Source organism: Gracilinanus agilis, chromosome 2 (assembly GCF_016433145.1).
Source record: "Gracilinanus agilis isolate LMUSP501 chromosome 2, AgileGrace, whole genome shotgun sequence".
Lineage (NCBI taxonomy): Eukaryota > Metazoa > Chordata > Mammalia > Didelphimorphia > Didelphidae > Gracilinanus > Gracilinanus agilis.
The window spans coordinates 35,104,205-35,111,338 of record NC_058131.1 but is presented as its reverse complement, the minus strand read 5'-3'; positions in this window follow the sequence as shown (position 1 = coordinate 35,111,338).

Here is a 7,134-nt window from a genome sequence, read left to right as displayed (position 1 = left end):
GAAGGAAGGAAGGAAGGAAGGAGAGAGGAGGGAAGAAGGGAAGGAAGGGAAGAAAGGAGGAAAGGGGGAGGGAAGGAAGGAGGAGAGGAGAGAAGGAAAGGAGGAAAGGGGGAGGGAAGGAAGAATGGAGGGAAGGAGGGAAGGAAAGTGAAAAGGAGAAAAGGAGAGAGGGAAGAAAGGAAGGAAGGGAGGAGGGAAGAAGGGAAGGAGGAAAGGAAGGAAGGAAAGAGGGAATGAAAGAAAGAGGAGAGGAAGAAAAGATGGGAAGGAGAGAGGAAAGGAGGAAAAGAAGGACAGAAAGGAGGAAGGAAAGAGGGAGGGAGATAAGGAAGAAAATAAGGAAGGAAAGAAAGAAAGAAATACCCACTTTCTCTTGGATTAGCTGACTCTGGCAAGCTGCAACAAAATCAAAGGTAAAAGAATTCAGCAATTGGCCTTGAATGTTGCTTCCAGAGTCATAGGGCCTCACTTGAAGTATCATGAGCATTTTCTGCCTGGCCTTCCTTCAATATCTTCCCTTAAGAACTTGGGCTCCTGTCCTTGGGAGGGACCCTGGCACTGAAAAGTGAGCTTTCACCTTACCTTGCTCTGTCCTGGGTCCATCGTGCCATTTCCTGGCTGACTCCAACTTGTGCTGCTCCATTCTGCCTTCTAATCTAGCACTCTTCTTGGTGGAACCATTGCTGATTAAAAGTGAGCTTCTTGAGAGCAGGGACTGTTTTACTTGCTTGAATTTGCAACTCCAAGCCCTGGCACATAAAAAGCACTTAACTAAGACTTTACATTTTATTTTATCCTTCCTGAAATCCTCCAGGAAGAGTCATCTGGTACCTTTGTTTTTTGTTTTTGTTGTTAAAGATATTTTATTTTCCCAATTATGGGTAATAACAATTTTCAATATATGTCTGGTACCTTGGACAACTGAATTCCAATCTTCAAAGGGGAAAGCTTTGGGATATTTTACTTAAACAAACTTACTAATTGCCTTCTTTACACATTGTGCCAGGAGCTAGGAATGCAAAGATGAATAAAGACATGGCTTATTATCTTTGAGGAACTTAAGGTCTTAAGGGAACTTAAGGGAACTTGTAATGTGCCACAAATGTAATGTACTATACCACAAATAGTGATATAAAATAGACTGGGATAAGGAAAAAGGAGAGATTCAGACAAACTGCTTCAGGAATATTGAAGGAGGGACAGATCTCTGTCATCTTGGGGTGGGGGGTGTAAGTCAGGGAAGTCTTTATGGAGGAGGTGACACCTGAGATGAGCCTTGAAGGAAGAGGAAAATGTCAACAGGTAGAGATAAGGAGGTATGGAAGACAGCTTCCAAGAATGAAATGGAGCTGAAGAAAGCAGGGAGAGATCAGCAATAACTATTACCCTCATTTGTTTTAGAGTATGTCAAAGGGAGATGAGTGATAACAACAACAAAAAAACTAGGAAAGGTAGGTTGCTTGAATGAGCAATTTATCTCTTTTTAGTCTTCTTATCTGAAATCATAATTGCTGTCCTTGCTTTTTAAAATTCAGCTAAAGCATAATAGATTTTGTTCCAGCCCTTCCGTTCTATGTGAATCTTTGGATTTCAGGTGTATTTCTTGTATAAAACATATTGTGAGATTCATCAATTCTGCTGTCCTCTTTCATTTTATGAGTGAGTTCCCATTCACAGTTAGGATTGTTATTGTTCATTTACTTCCATCTTGACCTCCAGTACTTTTGCCTCTCTAGGATGGTAAATAAGAGGGAATTTGCCTGACTCTTGTGATGCCATAAGCAAACAGCTTGTTTTCTCTCTGATATAGCTCTTCTTTTTAAGTCCAAACTTGTTTTTGGATTCTTTGTAGATTTTTTTTTCATCAACTCTATTCTGTGTTACTGAGGTCTAGTGATATTTTCATAGAATTATAAAATTAGGAGGGAAAATACTGATTATATAGTGTAGTCCAACCCTCTGCTTGGAAATTAAGTCTCAGATAATTGTCTGCAAATTGTGAAGGTCATTGGCTAAAGCATCAAGACGTTTTTATTTATGGTGGTAAATGGAACTCTTCTACCCCAATCAAAAAATTAATCACAGTCACTTCAAAGTACTGGACAATATACAATTGTTACAAATCACTCTTGGTATGTGCTTCTTAGCTTCCATTCAAATGTCCCATTTGAATGTAGAACTGACCACATTGGATTCCACCATTCTTTCTTTTGAACAGAGATGGTCAATTCCAGATCTACGCCCTCTGTTAACATCTGTGTGAGGAAGGGACCCTAATTTAATCGGTTTAGAGAATTATCAGGTGAGGAAAGTCCCTCTACCAATGTAGGTTATTACTTCCTCTTACTTATAGAGAGTTGCTTTGAATAATGAGAGGTTAGTGGGCTTGCCCACAGTCATTCCACTGAGTGTCAGAGGTAGGATTTGAACCCAAGTCTTACTGATTTCATTGCTAGCTCTATCCATTATGCCCCATAGCATCTCAACAGCTTTTTTATCTTCTTCCAATTAAAAAGTAACAAAGGTGATTTCTTTTCATCCTAAAATACATTTATTTAATTAATTAATTTAGAATGTTTTTCCATGGTTACATGACTCATGTTCTTTCTCTCCTCTTCTCCCTCCCTGCTCCAGTAGCCAATGAGCAATTCCACTGGGTTTTATATGTGTCATTGATCAAGACCTATTTCCATATTAATATTTGCATTAGGATGATCATTTAGAGTCTACATCTTCCATCATATCCCCATTGAACCATGTGATCAAGCAAATGTTTTTCTTCTCTATTTCTATTCCCACAGTTCTTTCTCTGGATGTGGATAGCATCTTTCTCATAAATCCTTCAGAATTGTCCTGGGTCATTGCATTGCTGCTAGTAGAGAAGTCCATTACATTTGACTGTGCCATAATGTATCAGTCTCTCTGTACAATGTTCTCCTGGTTCTGCTCCTTTAGCTTCTGCATCAATTCCTAGAGGTCATTCCAGCTCACATGGAATTCCTCCAGTTCATTATTCCTTTCAACACAATAGTATTCCATCAGATACCACAATTTGTTCAGCCATTCCCCAATCGAAATCCCCTCATTTTCCAATTTTTTGCCATCACAAAGTGTGGCTATAAATATTGTTGTATTTATATTTTTCTTTATTATCTCTTTGGGGTACAAACCAAGCAGTGGTATGGTTGGATCAAAGGGCAGGCAGTCTTTTAAAGCCCTTTGGGTGTAGTTCCAAATTGCCATCCAGAATGGTTGAATCAATTCACAATTCCACCAACAATGCATTAATGTCCTGATTTTGCCACATCCCCTCCAACAGTTATTACTTTCCTTTGTTGTCATTTTAGCCAATCTGTTAGGTATGAGGTGGTATCTCAGAGTTGTTTTGATTTGCATTTCTCTAATTATAAGAGATTTAGAACACTTTTTCATGTGTTTATTGATAGTTTTGATTTCTTTATCTGAAAACTGCCTATTTGTGTCTCTTGCCCATTTATCAGTTCAGGAATGGCTTGATTTTTTGTGCAATTGATTTAGTTCCTTATACATTTGAGTAATTAGACCTTTGTCAGAGGTTTTTGTTATAAATATTTTTTCCCCAATTTGTTGCTTCCCTTCTAATTTTGGTTGCAAAGGTGATTTCTTAAGCTAAGTTGTTGTTGTTCAGTCATTTTCAATCATGTCTGACTCATCATGACTCCATTTTGGATTTTGTTGGCAAAGATACTACAATGGTTCTCTATTTTATAGATGAAGAAACTGAGCTCATTTTAGTAGATGAGGAAACTGAGACAAACAAGGTTAAGTAATTTGCCCAGTCTCACACAGCTAGTAAGTGTCTGAGGCCAGATTTGAACCCTAGAAGATGAGTCTTCTTGATTCCAGGTCAGGCACTCTATCCATTGTGTCACCTAGCTACCCTAAGCTAATTGTTATTACCTTATTAATTAATTAATTAAACAAATATTTATTAAGCACTGCATATGGACAAGGCTCTGTCTTAGATCCAGAGGGGAAGCACTTGACCACTTCGATGACCCTGTGCTCATCCATCACTTTCATCTTGCAGGAATTTGGTCCATGATCTTCCATCGATCCTTTACAAAAAAAAAAAAAAAAAAAAAAAAAAATTCTTTGTACTAGGCAGTTTACCAACAAGCAATAAGCATGGTGAGATCTTGTATTCTCTATACTTTTTAGTTAATTCTGTGATTAGACTTTTGCCTCCTACTATTAAAGTCTATCCAAAGATCCTTTGGAATTTCCCTGGACCCTAGTTTAAGAATCGTGAAACATGGCAGCAGGTGCTTCTCATTGGCTTCTGCCATTGTCAAGGGGATATAGAGCTAAACCTACTGATTTTTACTATTTAAACAATTAAAATTTTTTTCAAACTCAAACAGTTGGTAACGCCAGAACCTAAACGGGAAATATTGCCCAAAAATTTATCTCGCTCTCCTTTTTCCATTTCCTAGCAGCTAGACAAAGCTTTCTAAAAACCTGCAGGAGGCATTCAGAAATGGATACTTGAGTCTAAGGAGATTCTCAAATGTTCAGGAAACTTAAACCGGTCCCAGAAAATTAAAAGCCACCCTTTAAACAGCCACCTGTCCGCACTGACAGGAAGTGCAAAGGAAGCTCAGATGTTTTCCACGAAGTGAGAATTCAAATAGTTTGAAAGTCTCAGGCTGTATCCCAAGCGACTTTCCCCCTTTGATCTGCGCTCCCAGCCTGGACATCATAGATCCCAGGGGTCAAGAGAGGAGAGTGTGGAGGGCAAGGGAGAAATATCATTCCACCTTGAAGTCTGAAGTGTTTGCCTTTCTCCAGATCTTGCCTCTCCTTTCCTTTCCTTTCCATGAAAATCTACCCTTTGGACCCCTTACTACAGAGTTTCCCAAACTCACTGGACCACGGAATGCTTGAGAACATGAAACACATTGATGGAAGCCATACATGCTAATCTTGGGAGGGGGGGTTGGGATTGGACCTTCATTGGCTCCATTGTGTAGAAATGCTCTCAGATAAAGGTATGGGTGTGGGGGGAATTTTAGAGCAAAATAGGGGCCAGTAAACTGATTTTCATGTGTAGTCTTTTATTTATGCTTGAATTTACTTGAATTACGTTGAATTAAATTGAACGAGCATCTCTTAAATGCCTCCTATCTGTCAGATACCTTGGAAGACTTGGAGATAGGAGGGCAGAAAGAAAATGGTGGCTGGGGGTCCAGTTAGGAAGCAACTGCAATAGTCTGGATGAGGTGATGAGGGCCTGAACTTGGTTAAAGAGTGTGTGAAAGGTAGGGAGACATTATTATAAATATGAACAATATGGAAATAGTTTTTGAGTCATAATATACGTATAATGCAGTAGAATTGCTTGTCAGCTCTGGGAGGGAGGAGGGAAAAGGAAAGGGAGAGAAAAAGAACCATGTAACCATGGTAAAATATTCTTAATTAATTAATTTTTAAAAAAGAAAGCTAAGGAGACAGAGAGAAGAGATGTGGTGGGGGTAGAATCAAGAGCAACTGCTTGAAAACCTGGGTGACTTGATTTCTATTGTTGTTGATTCGTTTCACTCATGTCTGACTCTGTGGCCCCATTTGGGGTTTTCTTGCCAGAAATCCTGGAGTGGTTTGCCAATTCTTTCTCCAGCTCATTTGACAGATGAGGAAACTGAGGCAAACAGGGTTGAGTGATTTGCTCAGGGTCCCCCCATCTAGTGTGTAACTGGGAGACTAACAGGACAATAATAATGACAATGGCTGCCATTTATAGAGTCCCTTCATGTTTATAAAATCCTCTATATAGATTGCAGCAGGCAGGTGGCACAGAAGATAGAGTTCAAATCATGCCTTGGGCTTCCACTAGTTGTTTGACCCCCGAGCCAGTTGCTTAACCTCTGTTTCCCTTGGTTTCCCCATTTATAAAATGGGCATCATGATAGCATCTACCTCATAGATGTTGAAAAGATCAAATGAAATAATATTTGGTTGTTTTTTTTTTAAAAGGTGCTTAGCACAGTGCCTGGCACATAGTAGGTGATATAGACATGCCAACTTGCAATTAAGTGGTCTGTAGGTCCCTTCTGGCTCTAAAGCCAGACTCCTATAATCCAGAGCCAAACAGGATATGTCCGTGTTCAGAACTTGACCCTAGCATTTTGTGACTCCAGGCCAAAGAACTTATCTACGATAAAGCCCTGGGAAGATAATGCGTTCTGTTTTGTACATATTGAGTTTGAGATTCCTATTGGACGCCCAGGTGGAAATGTCCAGCAGGCAGTTGGAGATGTGGAAATAAAGCTCAGGAGAGAGATAATGGCTGGACAGGTAGACTGGAGAGCGATCTAAATAGAGATAAATAAATTCAAGGGAGTTTAGGAGGACAACACCAGGTAAGAATGAAGAGAGATAAGAGAAGAGGACCCAGGGCAGAGCAGGGTACAGCCATGGGTATGGGCAGAGACATACATATAGATGCTGCAGAGAAAACTGAGAAGCAACCATCTAAAAGGTAGAAGGAATCCACTTTCAGAGAAAGAACTGTGGGAGCAGAAACACAGAAGAAAAACAACTGTTTGATCACATGGGTTTATGGGGATATGATTGGGGATGTAGACTCTAAATGATCACCCTAGTGCAAATATTAATAACTATAGAAATTGGTCTTGATCAATGACACATGTAAAACCTGGTGGAAATGCGCATTGGCTATTTTGCTGGGGGGGGATGGCAGGGAAAGAACATGAATCCTGTAACCATGGAAAAATATTCTAAATTAATTAATTCAATAAAAATGAAAAAATGGAAAAATAAAAGGTAGAAGGAAAAGCACAAAGAGGGCAGAACCAGGAATATTCAGAGAGAAGAGAGGACCTAGATTGGCTATGGGGCAGGGGGAGGTGGTGGTGTATAATGCCACAGAGAAGTCAAGAAAAATGGGCTTTGATTCAGCAATCAAGAGATCCTTAGAATCACGGGTCACTGGTAGAGAGCAGTTTGTTGAAGTAATGGGCTTAGAAGCTAGTTTTTCTTTTTTTCCACCAACCAAGCATTTATTATATACCTTTTCAGTGCCAGGTATTGTGCTAGACTCTGGAAAAAGGAAAGAAAGAAAGAAAGAAAGAAAGA